A 16497-nucleotide genomic window follows, 5' to 3' on the forward strand; every position below is an offset into this window, starting at 1 on the left:
CAAGAACAAGCTGTTTACTTAGTTTTTTTTTTCCTTTTGCTGGCGGGGGTTTCTTTATTTACACCTGTCTTGCGCTCAAGCGAGGGTGACATCACGTTTGTTTCAGTAATATATTGGATCCCAAATTTCATAGGAGGCTCTCCAGCACAGTGCAGGTACTTCTCATTAATGGAATCCTTAGCATTTCCAGGATCCCACTGGAAGGACTGTGATGTCATACTGCATTGCAGGCACAAGCCAATTGTTAGATAAATATAGACATGTGCAATTCATTTGGTTTGGAATTCATGTTTTGTCAAAATTTTGCATATTTGTTCATTCAGAAGCATCACAATGAACGAAAGACTATTTGATGGAAATCCAAAAATAAGAATAAATATCCGAAAATCAGAAAAGAAGAACGGAAATACGAAAATCAGAAAATAGGAACGAAAACCTGAAGATTCGAAAGAAAAAAATAAATATAATTTAGTTTTTCGGATTTTCTATTCTAAATTACATTATTAACCATTATTATAGTTTTTTTTTTTTTTAAGAATAATGAATAATAATAGTTATAAATTATAGGTATTGGAAGTTCCTTTGAAATTTACTGTTAGTGAACGCAACGAATACGAATTTATCCGAACGTACAGATTATCCGAAATAACGAATGCCACATCGAAATGAATGAAACGTAATGAATACGAATGCATCTGAAGTTACAAATTTTTCGGCAGTGCATGTCTTTAACATATTTTCCCCACTTTTTTTTTAAAAGTTGTACTATGGCGATTTTACAAAGTAGGTGGGTGGCCCATGAGGAAAGGAAAGGTTCTGGACAGCCGCACACCAGAATGTAGCCTTCATCAGCTATGAATAAGCACTGTTAAGTGTGAAATGCGTCAGTTCATTTGTCCCATTTTTTGCTGTTGCTTGTATTTTTGATATTTTACAATAAAGGCTATATTCTAGAGTACGGCTGTCCAGAACTTTTCCTTACCTCATTTGCTAAATGGTTAGCCTGCACCTGGTGTTCCAATTCTGAAGAGTCTTTTTTTCATATATCCACCTGGAGCAGTGATCCCTTCCCCTCTTCTGTTCCTAGGTGGGTGCTATTTATAAGAATTAAATTTTGGTGCAAGGTTTTTAAGCTTTCACGATTTCATTTCCACTCTCTTCTTGTCCCAATAGGGATCATGATGTGAGGGGAAATCCCCCTAAGAGGAATACAAACCGTAATGGCGTGCGCGTAGACACGAGCAGAATGTCCGACAGAAAAAGTCAGACAGGAGCTTTTCATCATATATTCTGATCTTGTGTATGCCCCATTGGGCTTTTTACGTCGAGAATTCTGACAGACCTAGAAGTGGAACATGTTCTAAATATTTCCAACGGAACCAATTCCGATCGGGAAAACCGCTCATCTGTATGCTGTTCCGACGGACCAAAAACTACGCATGCTCTGAAGCAAGTACGAGACGAAAGCTATTGGCTACTGGCTATTAAACTTCCATTTTCTAGTCCCGTCGTACATGTTGTACATCACCGCGTTCTTGACGGTCGGAATTTGGTGTGATCGTGTGTATGCAAGACAAGCTTGAGCTTAACTACTTCAATACTGGGCACTTAAACACCTTTCTGCCTAGACCAATTTTGAGCTTTCAGCGCTGTCGCACTTTGAATGACAATTGCGCGGTCATGCTACACTGTACAAAAAAAAAAAAAAAAAATGCACTGTAGATTGCAGCTGAAAAACACTGCCTTATATGCTGTAAAGGCTCTCATGTGAGTATTAGCATAACTACATTCATTCCCCAATAAATATTTGTGCAGCGCTAACAACCAACAGGTATGTTATAAACAGTCATCAGCATACTCATCATTGAATCTTCCTAGGCAGACAGCCTAAATATACACGCACAGAATATTTTGGGTGAACTTGACAACAAAATATTTTATAAGTTTTCCCGTTTGATGTATTATAACAGCACTGGTGTAACTTTACTAATGCAGGCTCTCAACCTTTTAACCCTAGAGGAACCCCAAAAATAATTTTCATATCTCGAGGAACCCTTACTAAAGCCAAATCATCAGGACTTAATAGGAGCAATGCTCGTTATATTAGTGGTCAATAGGAACTATAAATGTTAAAGTGGTGTTTAGAATGCCACCCTTAACCACTTCACCCCCGGACCAATTGTCAGCCTAAGGACCAGAGGTCTTTTTACAATTTCGCACTGCACTGCTTTAACTGGTAATTGCGCAATGTTGTATCCAAACGAAATTTGCGTCCTTTTCTTCCCACAAATAGAGCTTTCTTTTGATGGTATTTGATTGCCTCTGCGATTTTTACTTTTTGCAATAAAAAAAAAAAAAAAAAAAAAAAAAAAAAGATATTTTCTACTTTTTGTTATAAGAAAAATCGAATAAACTCAATTTTAGTCAGTCATACATTTAGGGCAAAATTTATTCAGCCACATGTCTTTAGTAAAAAAAAAAAAAAAAAAAAAAAAATAATATGTCAATAAGCGTATATTTATTGGCTTGCACAAAAGTTATAGCATCTACAAACTAGAGTACATTTTCTGGAATTTACACAGCTTTTAATTTATGACTGCCCATCTCATTTCTTGAGGTGCTAAAATGGCAGGGCAGTACAAACCCCCCCCCCCCCCAAATGACCCCATTTTGGAAAGTAGACACCCCAAGGAAATTGCTGAGGGGCATGTTGAGCCCATTGAATATTTTATTTTTTATTTTTTGTCCCAAGTGATTGAATAATGACACAAAAAAAAAAAAAAAAAAAAAAGAAGTTTACAAAAAGTTGTCACTAAATGATATATTGCTCACACATGCCATAGTTATATGTGGAATTGCACCCTAAAATATATTCTGCTGCTTCTCCTGAGTACGGGGATACCACATATGTGGGACTTTTTGGGAGTCTAGCCGCGTACGGCACCCCGAAAACCAATCACTGCCTTCAGTATTTCTAAAGCCGCGTACACACATAGCCGTCTGTCCGACGTACTTAGTCTGGCGGACGTCCGCCAGACTGTCCGTCGGAATTTCCGAACGGGCTACTTGCCCACACACGGCACTTTTTCAGCGGACTAATACGGCGTACTAAGTCCGCCGTACTTTTGAAATGAACGGACTCGCTCACACACGCGGAGGAAAGTCCGCTCATTTCGAGCGCATCTCCAGGTAGGCGGGGCCCGCGAAGGAGACGTCGCTGGCCCCGCCGCCTGGTATGGACTTAAAGGGGAACCCCAACGCCGAAAAAAAACGGCGTGGGGGTCCCCCCCAAGTCCACAACAGACCCTTGTCCGAGCACGCTACCCGGCCGGCCAGGAAAGGGGGGCAGGCCGCATGCCCTCAACATGGGGGGTGCCTTGGGGAAGGGGGGGCCACGCGGCCCCCCCCACCCCAAAGCACCTTGTCCCCATGTTGATGAGGACAAGGGCCTCTTCCCGACAACCCTGGCCGTTGGTTGTCGGGGTCTGCGGGCGGGGGGCTTATCGGAATCTGGGAGCCCCCTTTAATAAGGGGGCCCCCGGATACCGGCCCCCCACCCTATGTGAATGAGTATGGGGTACAATGTACCCCTACCCATTCACCTGTAAAATAAAAGTACAAAAAAAAAAAATAAACACAACACACGAGATAAAATACTTTATTGCACAGCTCCGGGGGTGTTCCGTCTTCGGGGGTCTTCTCGCCGGACTCCTCCGCTATCTTCTTGTAGCTCTTTTGCCCCCGGAGGAGGAGGAGGAGGAGGAGGAAGGAGGAAGGAGGAAGGAGGAGGAGGAGGGAGAAGGAGAAGGAGAAGGAGAAGAAGAAGACCCCCGAAGTCGGGAGAAGAGGCCGACGGCGAGGAAGAAAGCCGGACTCCTCCGCTAGCAAAAGAGCTACAAGAAGATAGCGGAGGAGTCCGGCGAGAAGACCCCCGAAGACAGAAGACCCCCGGAGCTGTGCAATAAAGTATTTTATCTCGTGTGTTGTGTTTTTTTTGTACTTTTATTTTACAGGTGAATGGGTAGGGGTACATTGTACCCCATACACATTCACATAGGGTGGGGGGCCGGTATCCGGGGGCCCCCTTATTAAAGGGGGCTCCCGGATTCCGATAAGCACCCCGCCCGCAGACCCCGACAACCAACGGCCAGGGTTGTCGGGAAGAGGCCCTTGTCCTCATCAACATGGGGACAAGGTGCTTTGGGGTGGGGGGGGGCCGCGCGGCCCCCCTTTCCCAAGGCACCCCCCCATGTTGAGGGCACGCGGCCTGGTACAGCTCAGGAGGGGGGGGCGCTCGCCCCCCTTTCCTGGCCGGCCGGGTAGCGTGCTTGGACAAGGGTCTGTTGTGGACTTGGGGAGGACCCCCACGCCGATTTTTTTCGGCATTGGGGTTCCCCTTTAAGTCCATACCAGGCGGCGGGGCCAGCGACGCCTCCTTCGCGGGCCCCGCCTACCTGGAGACCCGCTCGAAATGAGCGGACTTTTCTCCGGGCGGGAAAAGTTCGCTCATTTCAAAAGTACGGCGGACTGGCATACACACGGCTGGATTGTCCGCCGAAATGCGAGTACGGCGGGCAGATTGGTGTGCAACACGGCATTCTAAGTCCGCCGTACTTTCGGGTCAAAAAAGTATGCCGGAGGCTACACACGGGGGGATTGTTTGGCGGACTTGAGTTTGCCGGACTTTTCCACCGGATTGTTTGATCGTGTGTACGCGGCATAAGGGTGCAAATTTTTGATTTCACTCCTCAATACCTATCACAGTTTCGAAGGCCATAAAATGCCAAAATAGTACAAAACTCCCCCAAATGACCCCATTTTGGAAAGTAGACACCCCAAACTATTTACCGAGAGGCATGTTGAGTCCATGAAATATTTTATATTTTGCCACAAGTTGCACTAATATTACAATTTTTTTTTTTTTTTTTGCACAACGTTGTCACTAAATTATATATTGCTCACACATGCTATGGGCATAAGTAAAATTGCACCCCAAAATAAATTCTGCTGCTTCTCCCGAGTACGGAGATACCACATGTGGGGGACTTTTTGGGAGTCTAGCCACATACGGGACCCCGAAATCCAAGTACCGCCTTCAGGATTTAAATATAAAAAGCTACCAAAAAAAAAAACGTTAGCGATCGCAGGGATCAGACCCGACTCTGCGATCGCTGTAGTTATGTGTTTAGTGTTTTGTAAGTGACAGTGATCGATCGATACTGCACTTGGGTGGGCTGGGCAGAGGGGCAAAACGCAGGTGCTAGCAGGTATCTGGGCTGATCCCGCTAACAATGCATTTTTTTGGAACCCTAAACTGCTGGGGACGCTAGTATAGATCTGATCAGATCAGATATTGATCTGTTCAGATTCTATACCACTACGGGAGGTGTATGCTTTGCGCGTGGGTGTTAGCGGTACTGGCACTAACCTAGCACTGCCTGGGGCGACGCAGACCCTGACCCTAAAACCTAATTGATATCACCCGCCGGGTGATCAGGGGGTTAAACCTTTATTGGGTAATAAATGGTGAAAGGGTTAACTAGGGGCAATCAGGGGATTAAAATCTTTATTAGATAGTATATGGGGGTCCCTGGCGCTATATAAAAACCTGACAGGGAACCTAAATAACTAACTGGCTAACCAGCGGCACTTATACAGTGATCGCTGGTGAAAGGGTTAACTAGGGGCAATCGGGGAGTTAAAACCATTATTGGGTAGTATATGGGGGTACCTAGCGTTATAAAAACCTGGCGGTGATCCTAAAAAAATAACTAGCTACTTAGCGGCACCAGTGACACTAATGCAGCAATCAGAAAAACGATCGCTTAGTGACATTGGCAAAAGGGGGTGAAAGGGTTAACTCTAGGGGCAATCAGGGGGTTAAAACTTTATTGGGGGGTGGTAGGGGGCTACCCTGGACCTAACACTAACTGCCCTGACAGTTTTTACTTTTACAACTGACACTAAATGCAGTGATCAGAAAATAAATGATCACTGCAATCAGTGACACTGTGACTGGGGGGGGTTTGTGTGCCTATGTGTACCTACATGTCAGTGTAGTGTTGGTGCACACTTACTTTCTCTCTTCTCCTCACAGTCCGGTCAAAAAGATGGCCCCCGAGGAGAATGACATCACTTCCTCCCTGCCTGTGTTTACTATACACAGCGGGGGAAGCTTCTCATTCGCCAGGAGCGATCGAGAGGGGATGGCCAGAAACCAACGGCCATCCCCTCATCCCGGATCGCTCCTGAAGGAGGACAGCTGCATCCAGCGGGGGGGGGAGGGGGGTTCGGACCCCCCACCCGCTGGAAGGCAAGCATGTACATGTACGTGCTTGTGCCTGTACATGCCATTCTGTTGACGTACATTGCCATGCGGCGGTCCTTAAGTGGTTAAAGACAGCTAAAAACATATTTGGTGTCATGCTGCTGGCTTTGCCAAGTGGCACTGAACCTTGAACTCCGTAGGCATCATCAAATAGGTGGTTCATCAGCCACAGCTCAAGGAACCCCTAGCAACCTCTAGAGGAACCCCAGGGTTCCACAGAACCCTAGTTGAGAATGGCTGATCTAGAGCAAAAAAACTTTCTTTCTGGTTTTGTATAGAGTTCAGCCCCCGTTTTATTTTTATTGTCGCCCCCCCACTGGGGCAATTTAACCTCTCTATTTGTCCTGGTCACCATTGACACCAGGAGAGAAAGTGAGTAAAAATCCAAAATTTTGAGTTGTCACAGGAACATGGGATATGAGGTAAGGGTGAATATTCCAAAGGTGACAGCTGTTCCAGTTACAACTGTTTAGGAGAGGATTTCCTTCACTTTGGATACATTTCCTCTTACTTCCTGTTATGTCTTAGGGAAACTCAACGGGAGTCTTAACGTGACACTAAACTCTGGTTTTAAAGGAAATCTATTCAAATATACTGTATATTTCATTGCTCTCAACCGCTTCCAAATGTCCTAATGTATTTTTTTTATAGCTCCCACAATGTACTATGGACTATGGAGTGTATAGAGCAGTGGAAATGAACCTATATGCACTTATTCCAAACAATGGAAGCCAACAGGGCAAAGGAGAGATTCAGGAGCTCATGGAGGATCTTAAAAAGGAGGCTGATAAACATAGTAAGATGCAAGTACGATTTTTAGGAAAAATAGTTTACAGGGCCATTAGGTAGTAGATGTGTAAGGATTATACTTGGGAAATAAAGATATTTGTTTAATGTGACTTTAAAGTGGTTGTAAACCCTTACATATACTCAGTACACACAATTTGGATGTTTTACATGCAACTACTCATTGCATTTGTCTATATTACTGTCAAATTAATAGTAACAGTGAATCTGCTACCAAGAAAAACATTTTTTGTGGAGGCCATTAATGTCCGGCTCCCAATCTGCATAATAGTTCCAGGGTAGAAAAGCACCTCTCCATCACCGACTTCCCTTGAACAGCACGCAGCTTGTGCGTTAGTCAGCAATAGCATCCATCAAAGGCTTTTCACACAGGTTTTTCACTCAGAGATTCTCTTTAAAGGGCCAGTCTGCCCCAGAAGTTTAATTAAGCTATAGTGACCTGAAACACTCACTATATAGAAACCCTCCGCCACCTCAATGCCCCCCCCCCCCCCACGCTGTCTGCCAGTCAGTCCGGCACTTACCCCATCTACGTGGCGGGCATGGAGCAGCGGCTCCTGTGTCCTCTCCTCCTTGTTTCTGCTGTCCAATAGGATTGCCTGTCCTTTAAGCCAAGCAGGTGATGGGTCTCACTACTCACTTCCTGATAGGCTGGGGGGGGGGGGAGATCAGTGTTACAATAGCGAATGTTCATTCGCTATTAAACACACCTGGGTGGGCTCGGAGCGCATTCTCTGTGCCCCAAGCCAACCCTATTTTGAAGCCTATTAGAGCCTATTAGAGCCTCTGGCTCTAATCAGGTGCTTCAAAAAAAACACCATCCCCCATTGGAATCCATGCATCCTGAAAGGGTCCGGATGCATTGGACAGGAGGGGGACAGCCCCCGGTGAGATTTCTTTTTTGTTCATTCTCAGTCACCCACCACCAGAATGCTGTAGTCTCAATTCTCTTGCTGCAGCTAAATAAGTCTCAACCCTACTGCTACATTCTACTTAGGGGCATAGTTATGAGCAGCCTATTACATTAGGGTGTGCACCCCAAAGCTCCAAACAAACATGCCTTTCTCTGCAGCCTAAGCTGCAGTGGACAGTGAATGAAGAGGAAGTGCTCTGCGCTGAGCATCTTCCTGTTCATTCACAAACTGAAGCATCATAAACACAGTTTACTATGCTTCAGTTATGAGTGAACACAGTGAGTGAGTGTGTTCACTGTGTTTATTTAGAGAAGGAAGGGGTCAGTAAACACACACACACACACACTACACGAACCTTCCCCCACTCTCCATTCTGAAACATCCCCTTCAGTAGCCAGAAGGAGAGGAGAGGAAGGAAGTCAGCAGTACTGTAGGGGGGTACAACACAGGGGGAAAATTGGCACTATACGCAGTGTTTAAGGTATGCACACTTGGAACACCCCCTGCCTCTGACCTTTAACTAGCAATGCAGGTTCATTTTCCTAATGCATGTGTTTTAAATGAGTCATACACCACCAGTGAATACTGGTTGAAAGTCACTTTCAAAGATTTATAAAATCTATAAAAAAGATTTTGCTTGTTGCAAAAAAAAGGGTCAATTAAGCTTGTTGTGTAGGATCCTTTTTAGCAGTCAAGGCCAATTGGTGTGCATGGAAACGCCTTTGCAGAGACTTGAGGTTTGACTTCTTGATGTACAAGACAACAGGGGGGGGGGGTGATTGATCCGGATTCAAAAATATCAGTTTAGGATGGAAGACCCTTTAAAGAAGGCCTATGTTTACAAACTCCAGCTGTGATGTGTAGTCGAGGTTTGGAAAATGTAACCTCTGCAGGATTTCGCATCACCAACACGGAGGCATTGGTAGCAATGGTGTCTGTTCAGCTGGCTACACAGTAAGCAAAGAATCTCATTGTGCCTAACAAGTGCTGTATGTTTTCAGACTCTCAGTCATCGTTTCTTTGTGGGATGCAGCTGGATTGTTAAAATAAATAAATAGGTAAATTAATTTTCGAATACAAGCCCATTGAAAGCCTGTAAAACACAATACAGGCTACGTACATGTTCTAGTTACACCACAATGCTTGAATGTAACGCTGCCTTAATAAGAAGTGTGGAGCCTTCTGACAATAAAGGAATTAAGCCTTAATCCAAGGACTTTTCTAGCCTATGAAAGTGACAGATTTTGATTTCCATAGCATACGTTTGTATTCCTTACCCCTGCTTCTTCCCTCTTGTCTTCCTGGAAGCTCAGTTTTCTCTGGGACAGCCAGTTCAGCCTATGTGCAGATCTTTATTGTTATATCTTTACACTGCTTCCCATTTCTTGTGTCAGTCCACGCCTGCTTCTGATGCTGGGCCATAGAGCACAGAGCTGGAACGAAACCCTGCAACACCTCTTAAAGGGGAAGAGCCTTCTTAACTCAACAAGCACCAACAATACTGTATTGGTTTACAAAATTTAAAGTGGAACTGAAATCTAAAAACAAATAGCTCAGACTTTTTTTTTTTTTTAATGGACTATGCACATCTCTTCTGCCACAAATCTCCTTTCCTTTCTCCTAGCAGTTTTTCTGCATACACTGCTTGTAGTAAAGTGCTGGGATAATGTGACTCTAGTGCGCATGCGTGAGAGTTACATCATCAATAGCTGGAAAAAGGAGCTGAAAGAAGAAGCCGTGGAGAAGAATCCAGTATCAGCAATTGGGAGCGTAGACCTGTTATCTTTGGAGGGGTACAAATTAAAGTGGTTGTAAAGGCTGAAAGTTTTTTACCTTCATGAATTCTATGTGCTGCTTATTAGCAGGTTATTGGATCATGCTCTGGAAGATTGTTGTATGCAGAGAATACTTTACTTTCATGAAGGAATATCAGAACATGTCTTACAGCATGGAACAGGAAACAGGAACATAAACACAAACAAGTATACAGTGCAGAGATAGACAATACATCCTGTTATATCAGAGAATACATGCACTATAAACTATAATACTACAGCGCCACCTGCTGGAATAGAAAGCTATAATGCATATACACAGTATGTAAGCAGATTACTGTTGCTTTTCCAACACTGCTTCCCCCACATCCCCCTAATACTTACCTGAGCCTCCTCTCATGTCCTGGGACTTCCTCTCATTGGCTGAGAGAGCAGTGGGCGCCATTGGCTCCCACTGCTGTCAATCACAGCCAGTGAGCCAATTAGGAGAGAGTGAGGGCGGGGCACGAGTGACAGCTCTAAATGACTTATGGAGGGAGCTTGCACCAGTGCCCCCATAGCAAGTGGCTTGCTATTGGAGGCATTGGTCAAGGGGGAGGAGCCAGGAGCACCAGCGAGGGACCCGAGAAGAGGAGGATATGAGCTGCTCTGTGCAAAAGCACTGCCCAGAGCAGGTAAATATAACATGTTTGTTATTTAAAAAAAAAAAAAAAAAATCTAAGCCTTTAATGCCACTTTAAACTGGTTCTAAAGGCATAAGGATTTTTATCTTAATGCATTCTATGCATTAAGATAAAAAAAAAACTTCTGTGTGCAGCAGCTCCCCCCAGCCCTCCTAATACTTACCTGAGCCCCAGTCAGTGAGCCAAGGAGGAGAGAAAGGGCAGGGCCAGGCTGCGGCTCCATGTCTGAATGGACAAACAAAGATTTGGGGGGCACACCCAAAAAGATGCATCAAAGATGGTGCAGCCATAAAATCATACAAACGGAACAAAATATTACAGCGCACACATGCAAAAATTACATTTAACTCCTGCAAGGCTATTTAAAACAAACTGAACATTTTCAAAAAATATGGGGATTTAGTCACACCATATGGCTATAACACCCCGTTCACACCTATGCGAATTAGATGTGGCTTACACCGCATCCAATTTGCAGAACATTTTAAAATACATTAATTTGAATGCATCTGGTTCACATATGTGCGTTGCATTCACACTGTGCATTGCTCAACAAAACGTGTGCGTTTTCTGGGCATTACGGTGCGAATTATAAGCACATTATCTTCTATAGGAACGCATCTGATACGCAGATGCATTCCGTTCTGAACACAAATTCACTCCTTCTCCTCACTACACCTCGCCCTCTCCCCCCTCTCCCTGCTCACTGATCCGCTGCTACAAAGGAGAGGAACCACTGAACAGCTGTTTTTTCTCATCGCAGAGAAAACAGAGCTGGAATTCGCACCGCACATGTGTCAACCCAGCCTCAAAGTACCCGATTATCAGTGGGTCCTACGCATGCCCATAGAATGGAAGATCCTACTTCTCTGAACCATGGACGTAAGTGGGCTTAAACATCATATAGCCATTTGGTATGACTAAGGCCTCATTCACATGGGCACCGTCAGTTTAGCCATATTAAAAATGTATCAGTTCTTATCCGTTGCTTCATCCGTCTTCCATTCCGTTAACATCTGTTAATTTACCCATTTACATCTGTTTCGATACGTTTAGAGCAGTTTCTGTGGCTTTGATGACATTACCCAGAAAGCATTGCTCCTCCCATGCTACATTGCAGTTTTCAGTGAATGACCTGTTCCTGCAGTGTCCTTGCTTTTTCCTTGTCCTTTTGTGTGCTATCAGGGGTCTCTGTGACTCCTGATCGCCGAGCTACAATCCTCGAAGTCAACCTTTTTTTTTTTGGGGGCAAATGGGCCTATCTTGAGAAAGGGGCCTGGAGCTGCAGCTCCAATAGCCCCTATGTTAATCCGGCCCTGAACCAACCAACCCCCCATCCAACGCCTCAAATCCACTTTAAAGTAAAACTCTCATGTAGTCATGTGGGCTGCCATTGACGACCTCTTCTTATGAGAGGAGATGCCTCTCATGTTGATTTAATGGCTCCCATACTTCCTGAACCACTGACCCAAAACTAGTATAGAGATAAGAAATTGTAATACTTTTCTGACACTTATGCCACGTACACACGATCCGACTGTCCGGCGGACTTAGCCCGGTGGACAAACCGCCGGACTTTGAAGCGGAGGTCCACCGGACTTTCCTAATGAGCGGACCTGCCCACACACAACCAGACTTTTCTGCCGGACTTTCCCCGCACACCTTCGGCGGCGAGATTGACACGTCGCTGTCCCCGTCACCTGGTATGGACTTAAAGGGGAAGCCCTACGCCGGAAAAACGGCATGGGGGTCCCCCCCAAGGTCCATATAAGACCCTTATCGGAGCACGCAACCCGGCCGGTCAGGAAAGGGGGTGTGGACAAGCAAGCTTCCCCCCTCCTGAGCCGTAACAGGCCACTTGCCCTCAACATGGGGGGGGGTGCTTTGGGGAAGGGGGGCCCTGCGGCCCCCCTCCCCAAAGCACCCTGTCCCCATGTTGATGAGGACAAGGGCCTCTTCCCGACAACCCTGGCCGTTGGTTGTCGTGGTTGCGGGCGGGGGGCTTATCAGAATCCGGGAGCCCCCTTTAATAAGGGGCCCCCAGATACCAGCCCCCCACCCTATGTGAATGAGTATGGGGTACAATGTACCCCTACCCATTTACCTGGTGAAAAAAATGTCAAAAAAAAACACCACACAAGGGTTTAAAATAATTTATTGCACAGCTCCGGGGGTCTTCTTCCGTCTTGGGGGGGTCTTCTCGCCGGACTCCTCTGCTATCTTCTGCTAGCTCTTTTACTAGCGGACGCCGCCCGGGGGTCTTCTTCTGACTTCAGGGGTCTTGTCCCCCTCTTCGGGGGTCTTGTCCCCCTCTTCGGTTCTTCTTGCCGGGCCTCCGCTTTTTTCCTTTAGTTCTTTTACAAGCGGTGGCCCGGTCTTCTGTCGCCGCTGCCTCTTCTTCCGACTTCGGGGGTCTTGTCCCCCTCTTTGGTTCTTCTTGCCGGGCCTCCGCTCCTTCTTCCAGCTATTTTACTAGCGGTGGCCCAGTCTTCTGTCGCCGCCGCTGTCGTCGTCGCCGCCGCCTTCTCTTCTTCTCCCTTGAATTGTTAACTCGACGCTCTCTCTCGACTAGCACACAGACGGCCCGATTGTCAGTGTTGCCAACCGTCAGTATTTTTACTGGCAGCCAGTAAAAAACAGGCAATTTTCTCCTGTCAGTAAATGCCAGTAAAAGGAAAAGGTTGCCAGTAAAAAATATGGCTCGTTCTGGTGCCGGCCGAGACCTTCCGAGTGCCTGCTACAGTGTATTCGCGCGACTCTGGCAGAGGTGGTGCCTGAGCATATTGTGTGATCTCATAGTGCAAGGGAGCCAAGCAGAGCAGCCAGAGACTCGTGTTCAGGTCAGGAGCAAGGCAGGCCATGAGCGGGACTGAGCGCTGTTTGGACTGGGGTGGACTGGAGGGGCCATCTAGCTTGGAGAAAGACTGTCACTGTGACTCAGGAGGGGTTGTGTCGTATCAGTGGTCTGTGCCGCTGCACACTGCTGTCATTGTCACTGTGAGAGTCAGTTTCATGTGTGCGCCTGATCCAATCTAATTTCTTACCCTCCTGAGTCCTGTCCCTGAGCTACTTACTTACTATATCGAAAATAAAATAAGAAATATGTTTTTTGCCTTATTATCTACCTTAAGTCATATTGCTAATTGCATATTGTACTTTTGTGTAGCACAAATACTGAAATTTGCACTTAAAACCGAAATTATTTTACTTTTGGAAATGCCAGTAAAAAAGTAGCTATGTTAGTAAATTTTGGGTGTCGTGTCAATAAATATCAATATGATAGGTTGGCAGCACTGCGGATTGTCCGCCGGACTCACAGTCTTTGAGTAATTTTTGAGTCAAAACTACTTGGGGAAAAAAAGTCCGCCGGAGCCCACACACGGGAGGATTGTCCGGCGGTCCGCCGGATAGTCTGATCGTGTGAACGTGGCATTAAACATACTTCACAACTTTTTGAGATGGGAACTAAGGAAACCTATTAACAAAAATGACGTAGCCATTCTTTTGAAATTTACAAATGCAGCAATTTAGAAATTGGATGAAAGGTTTAGCACTGGGAAACACTTCTTGAAAAATAAAAAGTGCATTTTATATACAACTGTATAGATCATACCAGAATGAGGTACAAATGAAGAGGAAGGAGGGCCAGAGATACTTTGTTCAAAAGTCAGGGACAGCCCTTTGAAATCAGGAGCAGTTGGGAGCTATGTTTAAGCAATGCCCTGTGTTATAAACACAGTAGGCATCATGACTACAGACAGTTGCTTCGGATCAGCACATTGGCGTAAAAAGGGTTAAGCAATAGCCAAGGGGTGGTATAAACTTGGTAGCAGGTTATTGGTGTGAAAAAATAAAAAGGAGGAGACTTCTGCATCACGTGAATTAATGATCCCTCAGTCTGTACAATTCTCACGAGGGAACAAGTCCCCACCCTCCCTCCCTTTTTTGCTGTATTTTTTTTTATTTTTTATTTTTGTAAAACATAACAACAAAGGGGAACTAAATAAAATCAATAATAAAAATAAAATAAAAAATTGACTTGGGCTTTGTGTTGTGTCTGTTGTGTTAATCTTCTATACTGTGAGATTGGATTGATTGCATTGCCCTCAGGTGGCAATCAGACACCTAAATATAAGTGTGCGACATCCTATGTAATCTATAGATGCTAAAAAAAAAGTAATGATGGACTCCTGAAGAAGCACCATTTTCGGTTGCAAAACATGAGCGAGCAATTCTTTTTATTCTATGAGGACTGTGGAAACTACCAAGAGGGACACTACATCTCAGTGTGGACATTTTTTCAATATTGCCACACGGGAAGCATTAACCAAGTGTTACCTCTAGGATAAAACCACTGTGTCACATATTGTTTTAACACCTATATATTTTGTGTTGTTTTTTTGTTGTATATGTATGCATTTTATGTGATTAAAATTGTTATATATATTTTTTATACTGTACATGCCTACAAAGTACATTATTCCTTTATTTACCATCTAATGTTCTATACAGATTTAGTTAAATCCTGGTTGCAATGTTTACTATTGGTTTACGTAATTTCTGTTTGCTGCAAACCAATTTTATTGTCACAGCTGGCAGTTATCCCTTTTGCGGGCTGAGGTGGCAGGTGGCTGATGGAGTCAGTTGAATGGGGAGCAGGAAGCCCTTAGTAAGCCCCTGAGCCTAACCTGGATGGCTTGAGATTTGCAACTCAGCACTGCTAAAGGGATCTGGTGTTGGCTATATGTTTACTGGTTTGATGGTTAATTTACAGTTGGCAAGCTGTGGCCGATACCTAAGTAATAAAAGTATCAAGCCAACCAAAAAATAATTTTGTTGTCCGTGCGATTATTTTACATCTTAAGGAGAAGTAAACAGTGGACCAGTCATGTGCACAATGCTTGTGCCAGTTCTCTGATTTTAAGGTAATTGGTTCCAGACACAGGCAACTGTAAAGAGACCCTGTCATCTTGCCCATTCAGAGTAAAGTGACAAGGTCTGTTAAAAGCCCACCCCCAGCACCATATATCCATGTTTAAAGTTCTCCCCCACTGTCAGATATGGGGGAACATATGAAATCCCTCCCATGATATAGTGCTGAAGCCTAGTGGCCAGTCACTAGGGGTGATATCACTGCTCCCTTTAGGATTAGGCACCAACTGACACCAGATATTTTGCAACATCAGAGGAAAGAGCCACAGGGGAGCACTATGAAGATAAGTAGAAGGTGATCAGGGGGTGCACATTAAACAGATCTTGTTGCTTTTTCCTGATTAGAAAGGTGATAGGGTCTCCTTAAGCATGCCCATAATGCCAAACAATAAACAAATATTCCCCCCAGGCAAACATAAAAATGTTGCATGAAAATCCGCATACCAAGCTAATGCCTCTTTATCAGGGTCGGATTAACATAGGGGCTATTGGAGCTGCAGCTCCAGGCCCCTTACCTTAAGACAGGCCCATTTAAAAAAAAAGGGTCATGGCTTGGTGACCAGGGGTCACATAGAACCCAAATTTAGGGGGTAGATAGCTGAAGGTCTACCCCACTACTGGGCTCCTATCACCTATGGTCCTGGAGATACGGGGCGCCTTGCGCAGCCTGTCAGAAGCTACATACGGAGCGGCCACTTTAAATACAAGCTAGCGTAGTCTGTTTGCAGCAGACTGAGAGGATGAGCTCACAGAGCCTCTCCTCGCTTCTTGTAGGAGGCACTGAGCTCAATGGACAGCTTGGAGCCTACAGAGTTTGACAGGCTGCACAACCAGTCAAACCCGCTTACAGTAGCAGCATAGTCCAACAATGTAAAACTGCCATTCAGCAATGTAATAAAAAGGAGGTGGCCGTAGCACTTCATGAACTCCTGTCAGCTGCTGCTATACCACTCGTTGAAAAGCAATACACCACATATGACTTTTCAGAGGGCAGTAAGCATTACTGCATATGTGAAAGAAACTTGAAACACATCATCCATTTCACACTCGCACACCAA

At 45.1% G+C, this 16497-nt stretch overlaps 1 protein-coding gene across 1 annotated transcript in view; it reads right to left on the bottom strand.

Moving 5' to 3' along the window:
• Nucleotides 1-9454, bottom strand: part of FAXDC2 (fatty acid hydroxylase domain containing 2) — an 88605-nt gene extending 79151 nt beyond the window's left edge. The window contains exon 1 of the mRNA XM_077468380.1: nucleotides 9327-9454. The gene's annotated coding sequence lies outside the window, so the exon portion shown is untranslated. The remainder of the gene's footprint in view (nucleotides 1-9326) is intronic.
• Between the last annotated feature and the right edge of the window lie 7043 nt (nucleotides 9455-16497).

Source organism: Lithobates pipiens, unplaced genomic scaffold (genome assembly GCF_037356315.1).
Source record: "Lithobates pipiens isolate NorthernLeopardFrog02 unplaced genomic scaffold, aLitPip1_a1.2 Scaffold_8, whole genome shotgun sequence".
Classification (NCBI taxonomy): domain Eukaryota; kingdom Metazoa; phylum Chordata; class Amphibia; order Anura; family Ranidae; genus Lithobates; species Lithobates pipiens.